Below are 25,545 nucleotides of genomic sequence, written 5' to 3'. Positions count from 1 at the left end.
TGCAATGTGGTGAAGATGTGTGTGTGCGGAGGATAGGACTCTTCTTGGAGGCATTTGTAATGTGATGAAGATGGGTGTGTGCGGAGAATAGGACTCTTCTTGGAAGCATTCATAATGTGGTTAAGATGTGTGTGTGCAGTGGTGAGGACTCTCCCTGGAGGCATTTGCAATGTAGTGAAGATGTGTGTGCGTTGATGTGAGGACTCTCCTTGGAGGCATTTGTAATGTGGTGAAGATGTGTGTGCGCGGAGGTGAGAACTCTTCTTGGAGGCATTTGTAATGTAGTGAAGATGGGTGTGTACGGAGGTGAGGACTCTTCTTGGAGGCATATGCAATGTGGTGAAGATGTGTGTGCGCGGAGATGAGGACTCTACCGCTGACCGTGGCCCCCACAGGGGACCACTAGAGCGGTCGGCGCCCTAGTGTCGCCTGGGCACCGGTCACCCCTCCCCGCCCCCCCTTCCTGGGGGGCAGGGACTCCGGCCGGTGTCCCCCTCCTCTTTCCTGCCCAGAAGTGACACGAAGGGGCGTCACTTCCGGGGCTCCTTTGGGCGAAGGGGGAGGCTACATAGCCTTCCCCCACCATGCTGGAGACCTCTTGTTCACCTCGCACGCCGCATTCGGAGGGTCGCTCGTTGTTGTGTCGTCGTTGTCTCCTCTAAGAACGGTGAGTGCCGCTTGCTACCCCCCCACCACCCCGGTCCTGTCCCTGGGCATTACCAGGTCGTACGGGGCCCCGTGGCATGGATTGCCACGGGTGAGGGGGGGTGCATGCCTTGCACGTGGCCCTAGGTGGCGTTGCTTTGCGGGCCACCCTGAGGTTGGGGAATGCCGTGGGGGAGTTCGGTCATGCTCCCTGAGCGCACGTTTCCCCGGTGGGCGCCAGCGACGTGGGGTATTATGGAATTAATTACGGGGCCTACCGGGGCGGCCCAGGACATGGTAGCACGGGCTTGGTGCGGCATCAGCTGGCTAGGTGCGTGGCGTGGGGCACGAAGTTCGAAGCCGGGGTGGTGCGGGCGCTGTGCGGGCATTACAGGGTTTTGCCTGCAATTGGATGTAGCCTGCACGCCATGGGCTCGGTGGAATGAAGGCTGCTGTCCGGTCGGAGTGCCCCCCCTGTCCCGCACCACCCCCCACCCGAACACGGAGCAGGCCCGAGTGCCGTGGTGGCTCCAGGCCAGCGTAGTTGCGCGTCGGGCCTGCAACCCCCCCTCCCCCATCTAAGGTACGGTGCTAGGAACCTGCAATGGCCCAGCGCGTTAAGCGCTCCTCGCTGGAATGAGGAGTGGCTGGGCTGATCGGGAGTTCGAGTCCTGGCACGTCCAAAGACTGTTTGTCTTGAAGGAGGGAGAGGTTGCGGTCCGTCGGCTTGGACTGACGACTTTGGTGCGTCCACGTCCGGTGATTCTGGGTGGGTCATTTGGTCCTCTCCGTGTTTACCCGAGTGCGAGTGTGGCGCGGTGCTCATGTTGAGCACTCCGGTCCTTTCGGATCGAGATTGCGCTGTATAAGTGTGCAGGGCATTTGCGGTCGGGTTTGTTGCCGCTGCGGGGACCTTCTGTTCGAGTTTGCGCTGTGAAGGATGCAACAATAAAGGAGTCTTGCTGTTGCAGGTTGCGGGGGCTCATTTCATCCCTTCGATTTCCTGGTCACCCCCTTTTGCGAATGCAGGAACGATGCTCATGCTGGCGCTCCAATGCCTTCGGGTCGAGACCGCGCTGTGTAAATGTGCGGGACATTTGCGGTCTGGCTGATTTCGCTTCGGAGCCTTCGGTTCGCACGGACATGCCATCCTGAATGCGCCCGATCTCGTCCGACCTCGGAAGCTAAGCAGGGTCGGGCCTGGTTAGTTCTTGGATGGGAGACCGCCTGGGAACACCAGGTGTTGTAGGCATTTCCAATACCGGCGGTTCAAGTTGCGCTATATAAATATGCAGCAATGAAAAAAATCTTGCTGTGTCGAGTCGCGCGGGTCATTTCATCCCTCCGTGTTCACTTAATCTCCCCTTTTGGAATGTGAATGCAAACACGGTGCTCATGTTAAGCGCGCCACTACCTTCGGTTCGAGCTCGCGCTATATAAATATGCGTCCGGGGCTACTAGGAGTCGCTCGGTGGGGGATACAACTGGACAACTTGTGTGCATCTGCGGTCTCGAGGCTTTCTTTCTTTGAAAGTCAAAGCTCCGGCACGCCAGGTGCTTCTAGCCGGGACAGTTAAGGTGCCTAGTCCAGGAAAAGGACACCACACGATTGGCGGCCCAAGCACGATTCATTACCGCCAATTGAGTTGTTTGCTAGAGCAAAGGTAGGACATGGTTGAGCGCAGAAAGAGAGTCTCCTCTTATTGGACGCTCTTGGCGGTCCCAGCATGCTGGTAGGTAGTCTCCAGCACTATTCCCACAGTGTGGTCACTTACACATCACTGTGGGGGCACTGGAGGGCGAGGTCGACCATGCTTTGCATGTCATGTCCCCCTCCCTGGTCGGGGCAGAAGGGGCTGCAGACCGGGAGGCTCGTTGCCCTCTGCGGGTATGGTTCCAGCCGCCCCCGCGGTGAGACCCTTTTCCAGCCAATAGCCTCTGCAGGGGCATTTGGCAGCCCCACCGCCCCCCTCCATTTTTCCACTAGAGGTCCAAAGGTCCGCATTGCTCACCTTCTGCTGGATTGCAGTATGGATAGTTGTTCACTTTGGGGAGCGGGTTGGTGCTGCACGCCAGCAAGGCCTTTGCGCGGCATGCCCTTCGCATGCAGGGGACGTTACAAGTTAATTTTGGAGGCCCAGGATTGCATCTCTCACGCGTAGCTCACTGCAGGAGGGTCTGCGCGCTACAAGTTGAATCCTCCTTTGGTTCCAGGCGCTAGGTTGTATCGCGCTGACTGTTCGGGAAGCATAGTTCCCCTTCCCTCCACCTCTTTCAGGTTGGTCCAGAGCTTTAATCAGCATGACCGTAAAAGAAGCCCATAGACTTCTGTGCTCCACTCGGTGGAACCTACCACCTGGGAGAGGTTGACGAGAGGGTGTAGAAGCTGCTGCTCTGCCCCGTGTGGAGACAATTGTGGCACCATCGTGGGGGCCTCCCCATGCCCACGTGGGGCAGGCGGTAATTAGGATAGGCGCCCTGCTGTATGTGTTTAGTAGGGTGAAGTCCCAAAGGTTACTAAAGCACGTGCACCAGTTTCACCTGTCCAAATGGATGCACTTTCTATATACAATGCACCACAGCCATAAGTGCTGCCCAGTATTATATGCAACTACAAGCATTGACAAAGCCAATAGAAGGGATTGTGTTGGTGCAGTGCTCCTTTGGTAACATATGTTGGGATGCATCTAACAATGCGGCAAATATCAGGCAACGGTAAAGCGCTGCATCCTTCAGGATGCGTGGGGGTCTCTGACCAATTGGTTTAAGATTTAGGCTAGGTCGGAATTAGGGCCAGCATAACGGCAGAACTCAGGGGTAATTCCTTAGGGACCAATGGCCAGATGTTTAAGCGCAGAAACCCCCCTGGCGGCAGGCCATGTGTCCAACCTCTCCGGAAGCGGGGCCCTCACAGTGAGGTAGCCCCCATCTCCTAGTCGCGGCCAGGTCTTATGGGCCTCCAGCCATGACGATTGGCACTAGTTGGGCAAATGTTAATTTTAAAAAGGGGCGTAGGTTGGGTGTGTGCAGTTAAGTTGTGCAGCTTGTATGTCCACGGAAGAGTGAGCGCAGAACAGCTCGGGAGTTGTCAGAACAGGGAACACGCTTTGCATTCGGGCACCATGACACCAGGTTAGTCAGGGCCAACTGGCTGGTTGGTTGACTCAGGCAGGCGAAGACTTAGTACAGTTCTTGCCCAGCCCGTCATTCCAGAATTGAAGCGTACCTGAGGTATTCCGGGGCCTATCCCTGATAGGGCATAGGATAATTGTTCGGCTCTAGGAAACTGGGATCTTATGCCCGGGTTCTGTCTTCCTCTGCTGCCGGCTACCTGCACATTGCCCAATTTATACTTTCCATGGCTGCCCCGATGCTTGGCAGCGCTGGAGGTTCTAGGTTTATGTTGAATCTGTTTACATGCTTCCATGTAGGCATGGAGCCCATCGCGGGACAGCCACGTTGCGCTCCAGCCCACTCAAGGGCATCGCTACACTGTTTGTAGTCTCTGCAACGATGCCCAACAGCCTGGAATCCTGGGCAAATCACTTAACATCCCTGTGCCTTACAATATGTAGGGTCCCCAGGTTACGGAACTGGTGCTCATGTAAAGTGCTCGGTGATCCGACGTCTCGGGTCGCAGTTCGCGCCATATAAAAACTCTATAAAGAATTTAAATAAACAAATAGTCGTAGTCCAGCCCTGAGGGCATGCCAAGATCCAGTGACCCAGCTGCCCACAGGAAAGGCAGAGCTAGCACACAGTGGATACATGCTACTGATAAAATGCAGGGGTTTTTATGGTTCCAGTCAGGGACCTTAATGTATGCTGCAATTTTGCACTGGCCATTCGCCAAAGTGCAAAGTGAGACAAAAGGCAGCTACTTTGGCTCTGGTGCGTTTTACATGGCATTTTAAGGTTTGAGGTCAGGAATGCCTATTCGCGTACCACAGCACATGCGGTAGTATTAGCAGCTGCCCTTGGTAGACACTTAATTAAGGGCCCCTGTTTGGAGCAGCTTTGGGTTTGCTAAAGTCCAGCACCCCTTTTATGCCCACTTAGGGGTAGGTACTGACGGTGCACAGGCACACCCTTCCAATTTCTAAAATGAGTTTGCATACAAGATTCAGGGATGGTGGCGTGTTTTCAACAGGGTTACACAGCAGCAGCTCTCTATTTGTACAGAAATAATAGGTGACCCTCCCACTCAGCATATTGGAGGTTCTATTTTACCAGTAAAACATGCTAGTGATGGTAAGTGTGGAACACATGGCCCAAGCAGCGCGTGAGGAAGCTGTGCGGGTAGGCATACTGGGGTTGTTAAGTGAAGCGCTGTGGGTCGTTAGTGAGACCATGGACGTTAGTTTTGCTGCCACAGGTTGAGAGGATTCAACAGAAACCAGTTCTTGGTTGGCACCAACGTGATAAAGGACTGCGTCCTTTGCAAGCACATAGGAGTTGGCTAACCAGTGGGTGGCTACATACAATTAGGGGGCCATTCTCAATGGGGATAATTCAAAGGGTGGTCTAAGCAGACTCATGCATCATAGGTTTAAAGCATTCAAGAAGGGTATTAAGGGACCAATTTGAACATGCCCTGATACCCTTAAGGCATCGATTGTCTCAGGACTTCAGCTTTGCGAGTACAAACTCCTGGAGCTGCCCTGGTCCACTGGTCTTCAGTTAATAAGCTGTCATGGCTGCAGCTCCAGGGTTTTCAATTTCTGTTAGGTTCAGGGATAGCTCTCCACCAGCCAGGTCACATGACCGCAGGTTATGCGTAGGCAGGTAATGAAAGCACCTTATGTTAGTCAGCGCCAGATACCACCGGGCGAAGGTATTCAATTAGTCAGAAGTGGAAATGTGAAAGTTTTGTTCCCAACAGCACAGGAGCTTTTTGAAAGGGTGCTGCCATCCGCCAGGCTGGGAAGATGTGGTTAGAGCCAACTGCCCACAACTACCTGTACAGTTGGCTTCTCTATTTCAGAAGGGGCAAATGTTGAGTATGTACACTCCGTCCTCTTATCCAAGTACATTGACAAACTTCTTGGCACGATGGGATACTGTAGCAAAAGTGGTTATGGGACACGTAGGCTGGGAAGATGTGGTTAGAGCCAACTGCCCACAACTACCTGTACAGTTGGCTTCTCTATTTCAGAAGGGGCAAATGTTGAGTATGTACACTCCGTCCTCTTATCCAAGTACATTGACCAACTTCTTGGCACGATGGGATACTGTAGCAAAAGTGGTTATGGGACACGTAGGCTGGGTGAGGGATGCACCCGAATTCTGTTCTTATTCCCAGGGTCTGCCTGCCTTGCCACTGGTCACAGCTCTTCGGGGGAAGTATAACTCCACTCTCACTCTGGAAGTTACAACCCAAAGAGAGGCGCTGCGAAACGCTGAGCTGCATTCGGCACGAGGGCCTTATTCAAACATCGGCTGGCACCAAATAGACGAATACCATGTACTTGGGTAGGCATCCCTCTGCAACCATGGGTAGGTTTTGGGTCGCCTCAGTAAGACATATTCACCCACGCTTTAACAAGGGTGCTACGGGGTGTAAAAGTTAGTAAACACTGCGTTAGAGCCAATTGGCAACAGGGTATTAATGACCTGGCATTACCTTTATTTACACTGGTTCCCCGTCTGTCTCCTACAGACTTGCCTGCCCCCTGGCTTTTCCTGCTATGGGCTGAAGATTGGAAGGGGCACCTTCTGCGACCAGTATCACTAACACGTGGATAGTCAATGCCGGGGTAGATATACCATGAAGGGCATGATTACTACTTTGGTTTTCCCCAAGATTTGGGGGTCAAACTAGGTTGGAGCTTTAAATCCACAGTCATTAGGAAGCACCTCGCATTTCTCCAATCCAAGAAAGGGCAGTTGGTGATAGATAAGTAACAGCAAGGCGGGTAACAGACACCAGCTGGTCAGTGACAGCGGGCCCCGGGGGCACGCGCGCTTCACAAAACCACAGAGCAGCAACCAGTCAGGTACCAGGTTGCAAAGAACCAAGTAGATAGGTGGAATATATGTCTCTCGGGCCTCACAGATGGGTAGAGGCGGTCCCATCGCAGGGTACTCACAGGTGAAAACGGTGTGCTTCTCAAGGTTCTCATGACCAATACGGTTTGTGGTAGCACACCAAGCTGATTGTTTAAGGTCATCCTGGGCCGCATTTACACAGCCTAGTAGGAGCACTCCAGCTGGGGGGAGCCAGGCCCATTTAGAGGCACGCTTGGGGGGAAATGCGGGGCTCCCTACGGTTCCCATGACCTAGGCGGTGCGTGGCATCGCCTGCATCAAACGTTAGGCACCATAGTACAGACAGTGTGCCCTGCATTGAATCAGACAGATTTTCCAGGCGGGTATGCCTAGGGGGCTCCATCAGGGGAGCTGAGCGGGCGAAATTCCCTGCAGGGATTGAATCGCGAGAATGATAGGACGAAGCAAACTGGATGCCTAAGAGTACCGCTAATGAAAATTTCAAATCAGCGAGCCTGCCCGACTCACCTCCGTGACTCTGCTCTTCAAGTGCTCCGACAAAAAGAAAAATACCCAAACAAGCGATTCCACTTGATCCGTTTCCGTGACTCTGCTCTCGAAGCATAAAAAGAGATTTGCACGCTCTACTGCCCTCAGCTTGGACTTCACATTCGTCTCTGTTTACTAAAACAAGACGACAGTCAAACATACAACATCATAATTATTTGGGATATAGATCGGTTGATCTATCTTTCCACCACTAGAGCCTACAGGTCCTGATGAGAGCCCTAGTAATTATGGGGACTCGAAACGCGTAGACCTTGCTTTTTTGGCCACAAGAATTTGAATCCAACCAAAATTGTTAGACAAAATTGTTTACCCTTTTTCTTCTGTGGTCTTTTACAAAAATATCTTATATATTTGATGAATGAATCCCTTGTATGTTTTTGGAATGGATGAATGTGTGAATGAGAATAAATGAGTTGAACTGAATCGAATGACTGGATGTGATGGTTTGTGAAGATAATACAGTATTGTCCACTGTGTGTTTTTCTAAATTTTCGATTGATCTATAAATAATATTAGAAGGTCAACTATATGAATAATAAACCAAAGAATTGATTGATTCAATCGACAAAGCTTCCTGTCTAGGGTTTTTGTTTGGTTAAAAAATTCCTCCTCACAATTGATTGAGAAAAAAGTTTTTCGCAGTACTAGCAATCTGTCGTTACTTCTTTGTCAGGACGCTAAAAGACAAGGGGTAAAGACCTCTGTTGGTTACAAGAGAGTTGGTATAGATATTGGTATCTATTTTCTAAAATATCATTTAAAAAGAGGATTTCAGCCAGGCAAACCAGGAATAATAGTAAAGGGCTGAAACCAAGGTCTCGTGTACTGGTGATGGGGTCGAAAGACAAAGCCTAAAGAGGGAACAAAACGCAACAAAATATAATTTTATCTTTTATTAAGGTGTCGCACTTCCGCTCAAACACAGAGGGAGAGTGTTTAACCTCTGTCGCTTCAAGCATTTGGGCCAGACTTTATTGACTAGCGTCCTAGTTCATGCAGATGCAGTCCTCTTTTTTCGCTTATTATATTTTATTACATTTTGCACTTAAAGCTGAATGATTGACTGCATAAAGTCAATGATAAACCGTTTTAATTTCCTGGCATAATCACTCAAGTCTCTAACTTGATCTCCTGACCTCATTCCCGATTCAGTCTCTCCAATTGCAATTTCAGCTGAACGCCAAAATATGAATCTCCCGTTCATAGACGATCATTCATCTCAGTTTGATATCACTTTTTGCAAACTCTTTCTTAATTGTCACACTGCATAATTCACCAGCAGCTTAAGTACAGGCAGTGTCATAGCAATCTGGTAAATTACAGATCCAAGTGGAAGTCCAGCACACACTTGCAATATATGTATCAGCCACTGGTTAGACCCTGGCCGGTAAGAGAAAAGCTAATGACCCTACCTGCCAAGTTGAGGACCTTATGTGATAGTTGGGTGATGATTTTAAGCATACCACATTGTTAGCAGGTTCAATAAGGTCTTGCATGGCCAAAACACACTGGTGCCCTGGGACACTAATATTAGTAAATGGGATGGGTTGGATGGTGTAGTCAGTGGAAGGGTCACAACATCACCAGACAATGTGATCCAGTTAATAAATGCTGCTGATGGCAATTGAGTGGCCACCGTGGATGGGGTAGTGGTCAGTAAATTAAGAATTACAAGCGATTTGGCAAAGAATCTTTTTGTTGTTGAGTGCCTGACCTCATCAAGAATTTTTTTTTAAAAACTGGAAAAAAGTTGAAAGAAAATAAAAGTAATGTTTGTGAAATATAATCAAATGTAGGCAAAGAGCACCCATAAGACAGTTGAGGAATGTAGTACACAACAGGGAAGTAAATTATCTAAAATAGGGATCCTCACTTGTAATCTTCAACTATTGTTGAGACGGTGCATGTTACATCTGTAGGCATAGAGCAACAGAGGACAGGAAAGTTATTGAATCCTCATGTGTTACCATTTCAATGTTGTGGATTGTAGGATGTGGACTCGGCGGTTTCCAAACAGGGCCAAACAAAGGATGCAATGCTGGTCAAGGAACTAGTCATATAAAAACACTGCCTTTGTTGATTGATTATGGGCACATTCAGCATTTCTTTCAAAGACAACAGATTAACCACTGGGAAGCGGATTCTTGAGGGTGATGCAGATGCTCAGGTAGCACAGGTATTGTGCTTAAAGTGCACCTGATGTGTCACTGTTGAGCTGGCAGGGCGCAGAAAGCCAAGGGGCAAGAATCTCTGCTGGTTACAAGAGAGTTGGTATAGCTGTTGGCATCTATTTTCTAAAATATCATTTAAAAAGAGGATTTCAACCAGGCATGCCAGTATTTCTCCTTTATGTATGTTGATGTGTTGACCCCTTGATAAAGCCAGTAGACCACCTGGTCTTTATATATTTTGGTGTTTTAACCCATTGACAAAGCCAGTAGGTCTTCCTTAATTAAAATGACACAGTTTATATTGTTACATGACATAGCGGTGCACGCCCATGTGTGGTTGAGTAATTGAGCTAGCCGCAGACCAGTCCTTGCGCCCAACCCCTTGCCTTGCACAGCCAAAGGCTGAGTGTAGCATAAAGCTGGGCGCCCGCACAGTGTTCTCATTGATGTCATTTCAGATTTTGCAATCAGGTTATTAATGATGTCATAGAGCATGTCATGAGTGATGTAATATGGGAGGTAATTAGCAGTGCATGGAAAGGGCACAAGTTATAGTTACTTTAGGGCATGAGTTATAGTTACTTCAGATAACTATAAATGGTGAATTTCAGAGTTTTTGTTTGTTTAAAATGGTAAGTTTTAACTGACATGTCACCCAATTATTATGTCCCTTTAAGCTTTATTTTTTTCAGTGACTTTCTTAGGTTTTGTTTAATGTAAAGTAACATGTTATTACAATTCCTCACTAGAACCTCTCTTTAACCTTTGGTTTTTCCAGTGAATATACACATATACAAATACATTTGATTTAACATATATATATCTATATACGTGCAAATCACCGCCTGCAGCTGCCTCACCTGGACAGAGAATGACGAAGAGCGGACCCCGAAGATGGTGCCAATCAAAGTGCTTTATTTAATCGCCCAGCCAGACCGCCATTAGGTGTTTCGACCCCCCACTCGGGTCTTGATCACATGACCAAAATATCTATATATATATATATATATATATATATATATATATATATATATATATATTACCTACTGGCGGTCGCCAGTAGGTAGTTATAGTTAGGACCCTCTTACCATAGGAAATCCGCAACATTCTATTTTGAATAACTTTGGCGCCGGTCGACGAATCCTCGCGAATTTTTCAAAATAGGTGGGGCGCTACGCTCCGCTCCTACCCTGAAAGTCTCGGGGGGATTCGTCAAGTGGGGGCTGAGATAAAAGGGGGTCCCAAAACGCGTTTTTCCCATGCATTTTTCCATAGGACCTTTAGACACAGCTACAGCCCGAACGGCTGAACAGAGTTCCTTGAAATTTGGCAGAGAGGTAGTCCTCAGGTCAAGGAAGTGCCTTTTGTAGGTTTGGTGTAAATCTGTTCAGTAGATTCTGAGAAAATAGCCTTTAAATCAATATATATATCTGAGCCAGCTTACGGTGCGCTTACGGTGCGCTTACCGTACGCGTACGGTGACGTGCGCGAGCGCGATTCTGATTGGCTCTTAGATCTTAGTAAACATTCGAATCGGTCGAAACCAGGAAGCGGCGGCCGCCATTTTGTGTATTTCACTCAGAAAAAAAAGGGTGATAACTTGAAAAGGGGGCAAGGAAGAGAGTTACAGACCCCCTAACATTTGTAAGGGGGTCAAAGAAGGACAGAAAAGCACAAAAAAAACATTTATTGATTTTAAAAAAAATCGCGGGGTACGCGTACGGTGAGCTTACCTAACGGTAAAAATAAATAAAAAAAGAAATGAAATGCAGATTTAAGTGTTTAGATATTAGGGGGCTCTAAAAAGAGCCGTTGTGTTTATTAAGTGTTTTTTTAGTGGTACCTACAAGTAAGTCCTGATGCAGAGTCTAAGGTTCAAGAGGAAGACTCTGTTCCCTTCATCAGTGAAGTGTACACCATCTCCTCTATAAATGTCCTGCATGTCGTAACGCAAGTTGTTGTGGTAAATGGAACCCATACCATAGTCACGGAGGAAAGCAGAAACAGATTTGTTGACGTGCTTTCTTGCTTTGTCAATCTGTGGACAAAAATGATTGGACCAGTTCCATTTTTGCCTTTGGCATATGTTAGAAAACACAAAGGCAGTTTTAGGGAAAACGGAAAACAGTTGTGCAAAGGTCTCCTTCATAAGCATTTCCAGACCTACCCCAGTCAAAGTGCCTAGGTCATTGCCACCACAGTGCACTATTATGAGGTCAGGGTGTTGGATTTGCATGAAGGATTTCAGCAATTGCATCAATTGGTGCCACTTTAACCCTCTCTGACCAATCCATTTAATGTCTACATTTGGCAAAGCAAGGTCTCTCACCATATCTGTTTTCTCTGCATACTTTTCACTCCAGAAGACATAGCTGTGCCCTACAATCCACACTGTGAACATCTTCAAAGGAGAACTGGAGGCACTCAGGAGGTGTAATTCAGTAGAATGGTAAAAAGAAATGAAAGACAGTTTGGAAATGGAGGCATACATATTTTTTTTATAAAAAAAAAGAACTGATTGGCTGTTTCATACCATTCTTGAATAAAAACTAGGCTGTATGTGTAAATTTATAGAAGCATGTTTTGTATTGGTACAGAAAAATGTGTTACCAAAGAACAGTACTATGGATTTGCTGTTAGGTTTGAAAAGTCAAGCACTCCTGCTCTTTGGAAATGAAACATTGTGTGGCGAACTTCTGACCTAACTCCACACAGCAGTGTTCCATGAGCTGTTGCTATGGTAGCAGGCAGAAGTCAAGTTGGGGGAAGGGTACTAGGCAGAAGTCAAGTTGGGGGAAGGGTACTTTTGGAAAAGGGTTGGTTTTCAACCAATAGAAATGTGTGATTACATTTGAAAAAAAGGGGGAAGCACTGAGATTTGAAATTAACATGTATATGTGTGGAAAAAGAGAGGGAAAGTTTGCCATTATCTGGTTCTGCTGAGAGGAGAGAGGTGTACAGAACAGAGATCCTGGCTCTGATAATCTGCTGTTTGAGTGCCACATTTCTTTTACAACTAACTAATTTTAAAGGTGAGTTTAGAGTTTGAGAGGGGATGTATATGGTAAATTAAGAAATGAATAATAGAATTGGAATTCCTTTTGTTGAAGTTGTTTTTATTATTTTCTGTTTTGGGAGAAATTTAAATGTGAGGAACATGTAAAATAATATGGACTATGTGTTCACGATAAATTAAGGTGTACTGGTAAAAATAAGGAATACTTTAAGGGTTTGAGGTTGCACTCAGTAATGCAAATACATTCAGCATCAGTAAGGCTGGTTGCCCTTGCTGGAGTGTAGTCAGTCACCCAGGTTACACATGTTGCTGGTCTCAGAAAGCTGTTTGGTATTGCTCTGGTGATTTTACATTTGCATTAGATGGAAAGGGGGAGGTATTTTTTTATGCAGAAGCAGACTCTTAGCACACAGCCAGCTGCTTATCCTGTGGAATCATGGATAGTATTCACAACCGAGTGGGGTTTGAGGTTTCAGTTAGTAATGCAAATACATTCAGCATCACTAAGGCTGGTTGCCCTTGCTGGAGTGTAGTCAGTCACCCAGGTTACACATGGTGCTGGTTTCAAAAAGCAGTTTGGACATGTGCTGTTTTCAGAATCTGAAAAGTGGATTCAAAATGTGTCAGTCTGTAAAAGTGTTTATCACTTGCCAAAAAAAAGAGTAGTAAGTGTGCTTTCAAATTGGCAAAGAAATTTCGTTTTGTGACTAATGTGAAAACATGACTCTGTGTGCAAATAGGAATTACAGGCAGAGATTTATTGCGTATTGCTCTGGTGAATTTACATTTGCATTAGATGTAAAGGGGGAGCCATTTTTTTGTATGCAGAAGCAGACTCTTAGCACACAGCCAGCTGCTTATCCTGTGGAATCATGCATAGTATTCACAACCGAGTGGGGTTTGAGGTTTCAGTCAGTAATGCAAATACATTCAGCATCACTAAGGCTGGTTGCCCTTGCTGGAGTGTAGTCAGTCACCCAGGATACACATGGCGCTGGTCTGAAAAAGCAGTTTGGACATGTGCTTTTATCAGAATCTGAAAAGTGGATTCATAATGTGTCAGTCTGTAAAAGTGTTTATCACTTGCCAAAAAAAAGAGTAGTAAGTGTGCTTTCAAATTGGCAAAGAAATTTCGTTTTGTGACTAATGTGAAAACATGACTCTGTGTGTAAATAGGAATTACAGGCAGAGATTTATTGCGTATTGCTCTGGTGATTTTACATTTGCATTAGATGGAAAGGGGGAGCCATTTGTTTGTGCAGAAGCAGACTCTTAGCACACACCCAGCTGCTTATCCTGTGGAATCATGCACAGTATTCACAACCGAGTGGGGTTTGAGGTTTCTGTCAGTAATGCAAATACATTCAGCATCACTAAGGCTGGTTGCCCTTGCTGGAGTGTAGTCAGTCACCCAGGTTACACATGGTGCTGGTCTGAAAAAGCAGTTTGGACATGTGCTTTTTTAAGAATCTGAAAAGTGGATTCAAAATGTGTCAGTCTGTAAAAGTGTTTATCACTTGCCAAAAAAAAGAGTAGTAAGTGTGCTTTCAAATTGGCAAAGAAATTTCGTTTTGTGACTAATATGAAAACATGACTCTGTGTGCAAATAGGAATTACAGGCAGAGATTTATTGCGTATTGCTCTGGTGAATTTACATTTGCATTAGATGTAAAGGGGGAGCCATTTTTTTGTGCAGAAGCAGACTCTTAGCACACAGCCAGCTGCTTATCCTGTGGAATCATGCATAGTAATGACAACCGAGTGGGGTTTGAGGTTTCAGTCAGTAATGCAAATACATTCAGCATCAGTAAGGCTGGTTGCCCTTGCTGGAGTGTAGTCAGTCACCCAGGTTACACATGTTGCTGGTCTCAGAAAGGTGTTTGGTATTGCTCTGGTGATTTTACATTTGCAATAGATGGAAAGGGGGAGCTATTTTTTTTATGCAGAAGCAGACTCTTAGCACACACCCAGCTGCTTATCCTGTGGAATCATGCACAGTATTCACAACCGAGTGGGGTTTGAGGTTGCACTTAGTAATGCAAATATATTCAGCATCACTAACGCTGGTTGCCCTTGCTGGAGTGTAGTCAGTCACCCAGGTTACACATGTTGCTGGTCAGAGAAAGCTGTTTGGTATTGCTCTGGTGAAATATACATTTGCATTAGATGGAAAGGGGGTGTTATTTTTTTATGCAGAAGCAGACTCTTAGCACACAACCAGCTGCTTATCCTGTGGAATCAAGCACAGTATTCACAACCGAGTGGGGTTTGAGTTTGCAGTCAGTAATGCAAATACATTCAGCATCACTAAGGCTGGTTGCCCTTGCTGGAGTGTAGTCAGTCACCCAGGTTACACATGTTGCTGGTCTGAAAATGTTGTTTGGACATGTGCTTTTTTAAGAATCTAAAAAGTGGATTCATAATGTGTCAGACTGTAAAAGTGTTTATCACTTGCCAAAAAAAAGAGTAGTAAGTGTGCTTTCAAATTGGCAAAGAAATTGCGAATTCTGACTAATATGTAAACATGACTCTGTGTGCAAAGAGGAATTACAGGCAGAGATTTATTGCGTATTGCTCTGGTGATTTTACATTTGCATTAGATGGAAAGGGGGACCTATTTTTTTTGTGCAGAAGCAAACTCTTAGCACACACCAGCTGTTTATCCTGTGGAAACATGCACAGTATTCACAACCGAGTGGGGTTTGAGGTTTCAATCAGTAATGCAAATACATTCAGCATCACTAAGGCTGGTTGCCCTTGCTGGAGTGTAGTCAGTCACCCAGGTTACACATGTTGCTGGTCTGAAAAAGCTGTTTGGACATGTGCTGTTTTCAGAATCTGAAAAGTGGATTCAAAATGTGTCAGACTGTAAAAGTACTTATCACTTGCCAAAAAAGTAGTAGAAAGTATGCTTTGCAATTGGCAAAGAAATTTCGTTTTCTGCCTAATTTCAAAGCATGACTCTGTGTGCACACAGGAATTGTTTTTAGATATTTAATTTGTGAAGGTGTTATTGTGATTTTCATTTATAGGAAAGGGGTTTATAGTATTTTAAGATTTCAAAAGATCATAAAAAATGTAGTAATATATTTAAATAAAATAAAGGAATTTTTTTTTAGTTTTTTTCAGGTATTGCTGAAGAGCAGTGAACAAAATTTAAGATGCCTACAAAATCCAGACTAAAGAAAGACCACAAAAAAAAGCTATATTTGAAGACAACTGGAGGAACTAAGTTAGTTGGAGATGCTCATGTTGGGAAAAAGAGAAAATCTTCTGGTTAGCAGACAAAAGATTTTTTAAAGAACATCTTCAAAAAAAGGAAAAATGTACAAAATGTCTGTACTGGAAAGAATGTTTTCAATAGAAAAAAACAGGAATTAGTTAATGCAAATATACCTTCTGCAACAATAAAGATTAACTTAAACAGAAAAACAGCATTTAAAGGGATACGTAGAAAAATGTTTCAGAGAAGAGTTATGTCCAATTTGATAAAGGATGTGAAGAAATATAAGAAAAAGGCAAAATATTACAAGAGAAAAAAAGAAATTGAAGCCATTGCAGCAAAGGCATTAGAATTAAAAAGGAAACTATTCATTTTAATTTTGAATAGGATGCGTACATTAGATAAAATGGTTAATGTACTGAAATCACAAAGCAAAAGGAAAAGAGTAGTGAACAGAACAAACTTTTGTAAAGTGTTTTTAGGAAAATGGATGCATAGTTCAAGTAGTGAACCTTTTTTTAATGAAGAGAGTTATTTTCAAAGTAATAGTTTGCTGCATGCAGTTGACACCAGAGGTCGTGCTTATGAAGTGAAAAATGGTTGCATAATGGAGAAGGAGATAATGGTTCCAAGAGATGAGGTACAAGTGATGGCGGATGAGGCTATGGGGAGACGTCCTAAAGATCAAGATGAGCGCGGGACAACAGACCTTAAGCTGAATTCATGGATGATCCTTAAGTATTGTTTGAGCATTGGCAATTCTACCCTAATATCGGATACGCTTAGCGACCTCTCGTCATTTTATGGACGAACTAACAAGTCTGAATACCAGACCCTAAACAAGTACGTGGTAATTTCTGACAAGCTTCGGCCCCACTGCCCGTCTACCCCATTATAAATTTTATTTTAGACTGACGTTTTCGTATCTGGATCATTACATGACCGACCAGAACCACACTGGAGATTTTTAGTCTTCCGCAAATACTTCATTAAGAAAGAGAACAGTGTAAAATATCTAAGCTAAAGATTTAGGATTTCCCGTATTGGTTCCCCTGTATATAAGAATCTGCCATTGGCAAATCTACGGCTGTAAAAAAGATTTCTGTTTAAACTGTTATATAGGAGCACTGAACATCAAACTAGTTCTTGAAGCCTTTTTTCTTCTCTGAAAGACCACAGTTACATGCCCTGAAGAAGGAGCCTGTTAAGATCATATTTGAGCTCCGAAACGCGCGTAGGCGTTGGTCCTATGGTCATAATTTACAACCCATGATTTTTAACTGTTGATTGTTGCAGATTTATTGTCTTTTATTGTGCGTCTATATGTGGTATATATGTCTTGCTATTTGTATAATGGTTGTACAATTAATTTCAAATTGTGCTTCTACAGTTTGATGTAAATCATATTGTATATACTATAACACAAAAATTGTTCAAAAAAATGATATATATATAAAAAAATGATAAAAATAATTAATAAATGAAATAATTCAGTTTTATATACCGTTTGCTGTGGGTATCATTTCATTGTATGGACATATTGTCTTCAACTCAAGTGATATAGTGTAGGAAGTTTTGTTTTTCAATTGAGACGTCCTAAAGCCCCAGTGTACACTTGGAATTGTAGTAGTATTTGCACTGTGCGTCAGGAATCTATTGATAAATTTCGTGAGTTTCTAAGAGAATATAGTAAAAAAAGTGTAAAACAGAAGATTAAGGTGCTTCAAAGTCTAGATCCATGCAGAGTGAGAGAGAATACTGGTTTGCAGGGTCATTCTCTGGCTTATCTATCTAGAAAAGTGTGTAATAGTGTTTTCCATCATTTTAGGATGCTGGCTGTTCATCATACTGAAATGAGAAAGTTTGTGAGACGGTTGTATTTTGCTAAAAGTCCAGCAATAAAGTTAGATGAATTGAACAGGGCTCTGTTCCGTGGATCGGTATCAGATGTAGAGAAGGTTGTTGATGTAATTCAGTTTTGTTACTTTGGTCCTGAACAAAACAGTGCAGAAAAGGACACAGTAAATGAGGAAGAAGTGGAAGAGAATGTAGAACCCTCTGTAAGTAAGACATTTAATGATCACATAACAAAATTTGCAATAATCTCTAATGAAAGACCAAATATTACTTGTATTTGTTGCCGCAGAACTCATTATAGAAAACAAACTAGGAATGTTGATCTCTACAGAAAGAGTGAAAATGAAGATAATTATAAGTGGAAGGATTTTGCCACATATATATTTCTTGAAAATTGTTTTGAATTGGGTGAAGATCAGCGTATTTGTAAATACTGTTACAACAAGTTAGAGGAAAATAGAATGCCGACCAGAGCTGTACATAATAATTTAGAATTGGATGCTATTCCTGCTGAACTTTCTGAATTAAATACATATGAGTCTATACTTATTCAATGTGTTCATCCGTTCCAGACCATAGTACGTATGGAGCCCAAAACTGGTAAATTACCTCCTTCAGATTTACTGAGAGGTTTAAAAGGTAGAGTGGTGTATTTGCCCTTGGATTTGAAAAAAAATATGGAAACTATTGATGCAGATACTTTGGAAACTGAACCATTAGTTATTCTGGTTAATGGTGTACCTACAAAGAATAAGAAGATTTGGCAGGAGCTGGTAGATGTACGGAAAGTACAAAGAGCAAATTTGTATTTGAAAAGGAATAACAAATGGTATGAATCAATTTATATAGAAGAAGAAGAAGAAGATTTACAAGAAGACACAGAAACACCAACTGGACAAATTGAAAAAGTGGACAAGTCAAAGGAAGAAGAAATTTATGAACATTTTAGCATACATCCTCTTCATTCAAAAGAAGTTATGGGAGACAATATTGATCTGTTTCAGATGAAGAAAGCAAAAGGAACTCCCGTGAGTGTATGGGAGGAGAGCTTGGAAGCTCGATGTTTTCCCCAGCTGTTTCCTAAAGGAAAAGGAGGACGATACGATGAACGTCCAGAACAGATTCCAGCTTCTGAGTATCGGACTACAAGACTATATGCTGAAGATCCCAGATTTCGACAAAGTATTCCTTATTTGTTCCATCTTTTATTTGAAAGCGACTTGTCTGCATTATCATATGCAGTAAATCACATTTTAAAAAGTGGAGTACATTTACAAAATGTGTCTGCTAAGGATTTTATGGAGAAAGTGCAGCACCGAGATGATGATTTGGAAACACAACTGATCAATCTGATGGCTTGTCAGCGTGGGACAAATGAATATTGGTACCGACGCCATGGTGAATTAAAATGCATGTTACGGAATTTAGGAACTCCTACATGGTTTCTAACCCTAAGCTGTGCCGAGTACGCTTGGGATGATTTACTGGATTTTCTACGAGAGGCAAATTCAAACATTAAAAACATCGAATACAAGACAGCAGGAGAACTGTGCTCATTGGATCCGGTTAATGTTTGCAGATATTTCAATCATAGATTTGAGGCTATGATGTCCTTCATTTGCAATAAAAAAAATCCACCTCTAGGAGAAGTAGTGGATTTCTTTTGGAGAAAAGAGTACCAGGCAAGAGGTGCTCCTCATATTCATATGCTGTTGTGGATCAAGGATGCCCCAAAGTTTGGAACAGATACTGATAAAGCAGTGTTATCTTACATTGAAGAATATGCAACATGTTCTATACCAAAAAGCACAGAAGAGAAAAAGTTAAAGGAGCAAGTTTTACGTTTCCAAAGTCATCGGTGTGGAAAATACTGTCGACGGAAATACAAGAGCAAAGATAAATACTACACTAAATGACGATTTGGATTTCCTAGACCTGTTCTTTCAAATGGAAGAGTAAACAGTTTTATGTCATCTGTGAGACATACTATCACAAGAAAATCACCTAAGAATACCTACAACCTAAAAAGAAAAGAAGAATCAAAAAATATAAATGACTACAACCCAGTCATTTTATCCATGTGGAATGCTAACATGGATATACAGTATGTAGCTGACAATTCCATTGCTGTTGCTCGATATGTAACGTCTTACATTACTAAATCTGAAAAAACTGAATTGAAAGAAATGTGGGAAGAGATTTCTCACGAGAAGACTGTCAGTAAGAAGCTGTACAGTTTCAGTTTAAAGATGTTATCGCATCGAGAAATTGGATCCTACGAATGTTCAGATAGGTTATCTTCTGCAAGTCTCTACTCGAAATCAAGAAGAATAATTTGGGCAAGTTTAGGCCTTGCAGCAATGAGAAATCGGGTACTGAAATCTGTTGGAGAAATTGAATATTTGGCCGAGAATGACCCAGAAAGTACAGATATTTTGAAATCAAACATGTTGGACACATATTATCCCAAGAGAAGTCAACATCTGGAGAACATGTGTCTCTATGAAGTGCTGCAGAACTACATTTATTCACGGACAGCCGCAGAAGACATAAAAAATGGAAAATATGAAGTCATTGGTGAGGAAGGATGTTTGGTGAAGCAAACAAAAGGAAGTTTGATAAATCACCGGAAGCTGAGTTGCGACACTACTGACAAAAAGGAATTTTACTACTTGGCTCTTTTACAGCTGTTTAAACCATGGCGTTCAGAGGATGAACTACTGGGAGAATTTCAAAGCTATGAAGATTCATTTAATGCTTGCAAAGACAGCATACAATGCAGTACATTCACAACTTATCTGCAAATGTTAAATGAAGAAATTGAACAGGAAACTACAATTGCAGCAGAAGTAGCTAGAGACAGTTCTCAGGACAGCCAAAGTTCAGGAACACTCAGTCAAGATCCCCTAGGACAACCAATCGTTGAAAATGAAGCATCAATAGCCATGAATGAAGTGGAAACGGCTATGAATCAAGCTCAAGAAGAATTTATAGACTTACAAAATTTGGAAAGACAATTGAACGAAGAGCAGCAACAAATTTATGAAGAGATCAGAAACAAAATTGATCACGGATTTCTACATGAAAAAAAAGAGTGCTCATGCACATCATTTCATCCAATCAGGATGTATGTAAGCGGACAAGCTGAAACTGGAAAAAGTTTCCTAATAAAAGTCATCAGAAGCTACCTACAGCAAAAAACGGATTCTACTTTGTCTTGTGTGGTTACTGCTCCAACTGGGTTAGCAGCATATAACATAAAAGGAATCACCTTACATCGTTTGCTAATGTTACCAGTGGAGCATGAGAACAAAATACAATACAACAAGCTAACTGGAGAAGCATGCTTGGAAGTTTCAAGAGTATTGAAGAAGATGCAAGTTCTCATTATTGATGAGGTGAGCATGGTATCAAACTTAATGCTTGCCTTTGTGCATTTAAGAATGCAGCAAATTCTAAGGACAGACTATGACGTGTTATTTGGTGGAAAACATGTCATAGTTTTTGGGGATCTTCTAAAACTTACTCCAGTTAAAGGACAACCAGTGTTTAATACTGTGACACATGAAGACACAAAGAAGTCATTGGGAAGCATCGGTAATGCAAATATTTGGTCCTTCTTTGAGTACAAGGAACTTACTACTAATATGAGGCAAGCAAACGATGAAGAATATGGAAGTATTCTGAAAGATATCAGGATTGGACTACTCACAGAAGTTGGCAAAAAAGCATTACAGAGTCGGCTGCTACATAATTTATTTCCAAAGGAAGAAATAGTTGCAGAGAAGATATACAAGAACATTGCAGAAAAGAAAAGTGTCATCTGCTTAATGCCAACTCTACGTGAATGCTCAATATTCAATGAGGAGCTTTTAAAATTGGAAAAGGAAGATATCAGGAAATTGGAAGCAGTGGACAAAATTGAGGATGGAAGAATTACTATCACATTAGCAGGCACACTGAAAAATAAATTGGATTCACTAGAGAAGAACATTTCCAAAACAGCTGGATTAGAAAAAAATCTATATGTTTGCATGAACTGTGGAGTATTTTTAAGGAGAAATTTGGATGTTGAAAAAGGTTTAGTTAATGGAGCTATGGGAAGAGTTGTGGGTTTTATTAATTATCAGAAAAAAGATGGAACTGAATGTTTAAAAATAAAATTTGATCAGATAGAAGAAGTTAAAGATATTTGTCGTTGTTCAGTTCGTTTCATGCTTGTGAAAGACTTATATGTACGTAGGAAGCAGTTTCCGTTTTCTCTAGCATATGCTGTAACTATTCACAAGTCTCAAGGATTGACTGTAGATTGTGCTTTTGTGAACATTGGTTCAACTGTGTTCAAAGAAGGTATGGCTTATGTAGCTTTGTCACGAGTGAAAACATTATCTGGTTTATTCATGATAGACTTTGATGACTCAAAAGTTAGTGCTGATACAAATTGTGTAAAGGAGTATAATAGATTAAGAAGAACCTATGCTCCTCATTTAGGTCAGTATCCTGTGTTGGAGAAACGTGTAGTTTCTCGTAAAAGGAGAAATGAGAATATCTGTAATGAAGATGTAGAGAGGAGAAAAAAAAGAGGAGTGATGTAATTGCAAGCAAAAAGAAAAAGGAAAATGAAGAAGAGGTTGTAGGATGTCATTTTGAAAATAGCTCTGGTGTCAACTGCTACGCTAATGTAGTGCTGAATGTTGCATTTTATCTGGAAAGTGTGCAAGAGCAGATAATAGTAAATCAGGGAAAAAGATTCTGTTCTGAGTTGAGTCTCCTTTTTCAAAAGCTGAGTAATGATAAAACTCAAATAGAAAGTGCTACTGAAATTAGAAAACTTTTAGATGTATGTTCAGGACGAACACAGTTTTCTCAAAATGTACAGCAAGACGCACAGGAATTCTTGATGTTTTTTCTTCAGGTACTGGAAGAAGAAGGGGTTCCCATTGAAAATTTGTTTGGTCTCTCTTATAAATGGGAACATAGTTGTGAAAACTGTTACAATATATGTGGCTCTAATGTTGATTCTGAAAGGTTTATTTATTTAACATTGCCAGAAAGTAAAACAGTCACTTTTGCTAAATTAGTTAAAGATGCTAATCATAGCATGGAATGCGGTGAGTGTAAATCTGAAATGTTTTCAACGTTAATTTTAAAGGAATACGGACAATATATAATTTTAATGATGCAACGATGTAAAGCTGATGGTTCAAAATTAGATACTTTAATAAAGAAGTTTACAGGACAGCAATTATCAATTTCAGGAAAAACTTTTGTAACAGTTGCAATAATTTTCCATGAAGGACCTACTGTTACTTCTGGACATTACACAGTTTATCTTAAATGTGAAAAAGGCTGGACACTGTGTAATGATTCAAAATTGATTTTCAAGCAACGTTTGCCTTTTGATTTAGCAAATTCCTATCTAATCTTCCTGAAACCAAAATTTTAGAGAGACTTGGCAAGATCTGTACAAAACAATTTTACCATATTATTGGATTACCATTGGAATTTAAAAAAAAAATGATTTTACAAATTATCATTTGGCCTAATGGAAAGGTAACCAATTGTAATGTGGACTTTTTAAATTTTTAATGAAACTTTGGAAAACCAAAAATTTAGACAAAATCGGTAACATCTGCACAATTTAAATTTTGGAATGTTATTGGATTGCCATTGGAAATTTATTCAAAAAAGATTTTTAAAATTACTATTTGGCCATGAGGAAAGGTAAACAATTGTATTGTGGACTTATTTAATTATTAAATAATCTTTCGGAAACCAAAATGTTACAGAGAATCGGTGAGATCTGTACAATTTAAATTTTGGAATTTTATTGGATTAACATTGGAAATTTAATCAAAAAAGAATTTTAAAATTACTATTTGGCCTAAAGGAAATGGAACCAGATGTATTGTGGAGTTATTTGAGACATAATATTTTTGTGATTATACTTCTGAAACAAAATTGTCAGACGGTATTTTAAAGAAATAAGTATTGATATTAGATGATATTTTTTAAGAATATTATGCATTTCTATAATGTTATGTTTAAGCAAAAAGAGATTCTGGGCTTTTTTAAAACAATCTTTGAGATTGTTATTTTTTTTTTGCCCGCTGTTAAATGATGAATGCAATTGCTTTCACAATTTATAGTGAAATGCAATATATTCTGAAAACAGCAAAAAAAAGGCAAAATTTTTTTGGGGAAAATATGTAAATATGTGTACTTGATTATAAAATGTTTTATTAAATATTAATACTTTTTTCTTTTTTTTCAGATTGAGATAGAAAATTTTCGAAAACTTGAACCATTTTTAAAGCAATTAAAATTAAATTTAAATTAATAAATAATTTTTTGAGTGGGTATGGTAAGTCAAAAATTTCATAGTCCCTTTTTTCCACTTCTCCACAATCACATTTTCAGTTTTTCATTGTAGTCTCTCAAGGACCTTCTAATGTGATAATTGATTTTTAGTGTTTTAAAAAAAAAAAAAAAAAAATTACGCGTACGGTAAAAAAAAATAAAAAAAAGTTTAACAAAATATATATAAAAAAAGTTGAAAGGTAAGGTTGGCTCTTAAAAGAGCCGTTGTGTTCATGCAGGGACAGAGGAAAGAAAGAGTGGGAATATTAGTCGTTACGACAAATGTGCTGATCTATTAAATTGTTCACTAGGGCAACACTGGTCTCCCTATGACAAATTAGATCATGACAAGTGGCGCACCGAACTAAAACCCTCGAAAACCGATGGTTGATTTCCAGAGGACGAGAAAAAGGAGATGCTCCCCCCACAGATGAAGGGCTCAGCTGACCTGCCGAAGATGGACTCGGCCCTGCAGATGATGGACCAGGCTGAGCTGCTGTGGATGTGCTTGGTTGACTTACTGAAGGGTTACCTTCAGTATGTCGAGCAAATGTCCTACCGTGTACATCTTGAAGGTGTCTCAACATGGTGTGATTCCCGAAGGAATACTTCTTGTTGGGATTCCCTCTTGAAAGTACACGGCCACAAAGCTTACAAGTCACTAAGGGTGCATTTACCTTTTTCTTGCCCTCTGGAAAAGAAAAATACTCCCATATGAAAGAGCTCTTTTGTTTCCTCCTTCTCTGCCTCAAGGTAGTGCTGCTAGCCTCACTCTCAGAAGAGTTCTGCTGTTCTGCCATCGTATCACAAAGACAACTCAGCTCCTTCTCCTAAGGGATCACAAGCAGAAATGAGGGGAATGGGTGTGGTGTAGGAGAGTTCTAGAACTGAAAGTAGTTTCAACCAATCAAAAGTTGTGTTTCATGATCACATGACCCACCGTGCGCGTACGTTACGCTTACGGAGCGCTTACGGTAAAAGTACGCATGCGCGTAAAAAAGACACGCGCACGCGCGCATGCGCAAAACAGGCACGCCCCTTCACTTCCGTGTAACAAGCGCGTGCAGCGTACGCGTTACGCGCTGCGCACGTGATGTACGTCTACGCAAATTGCGTAAATGAACGCAAACAGCGTAGAAATCTAACGTTATGAAAGCAAGACGTGCGCTTACCGTACGCGCACGTTAAAAAAAATAATAAAAAAAAAAAGCTTACCGTACGGTGGCGTGCGCAAGCGCGATTCTGATTGGCTGTTAGATCTTAGTAAACATTCGAATCGGCCGAAACCAGGAAGCGGCGGCCGCCATTTCGTGTGTTTCACTCAGAAAAAAAAGAGTGATATCTTGAAAAGGGGGCAAGGAGGAGAGTTACAGACCCCCTTACATTTGTGAGGGGGTCAAAGAAGGACTGTAAAGTACAAAGAAAACGTTTATTGATTTTAAAAAAAATCACGGGGTACGCGTACGGTAAGCTTACGGTAAGCGTACGGAAGAAAAAATAAATAAAAAAAGAAATGAAATGCAGATTTAAGAGTTTAGATGTTAGGGAGCTCTAAAAAGAGCCGTTGTGTTTATGAAGTCATTTTTTAAGTGGTACCTACAAGTAAGTACCGATGCAGAGTCTAAGGTTCAAGAGGAAGACTCTGTTCCCTTCATCATTGAAGTGCACACCATCTCCTCTATAAATGTCTTGCATGTCATAACGCAAGTTGTTGT

At 42.0% G+C, this 25,545-nt stretch overlaps 1 protein-coding gene and 1 pseudogene across 2 annotated transcripts in view; both read left to right on the top strand.

Annotated features, from left to right (window-relative positions):
* LOC146812445 (opsin-5-like) overlaps window positions 1-25,545 on the top strand; it is a 665,928-nt gene that overhangs the window by 8,633 nt on the left and 631,750 nt on the right. The window lies entirely within an intron of this gene.
* Window positions 1,779-1,897, top strand: LOC146812447 (5S ribosomal RNA; annotated as a pseudogene).

This window comes from Triturus cristatus, chromosome 7 (assembly GCF_964204655.1).
Source record: "Triturus cristatus chromosome 7, aTriCri1.1, whole genome shotgun sequence".
NCBI lineage: Eukaryota > Metazoa > Chordata > Amphibia > Caudata > Salamandridae > Triturus > Triturus cristatus.
Note: the sequence above shows the minus strand (reverse complement) of the source record. Positions and strands in the feature narration are given on the sequence as shown.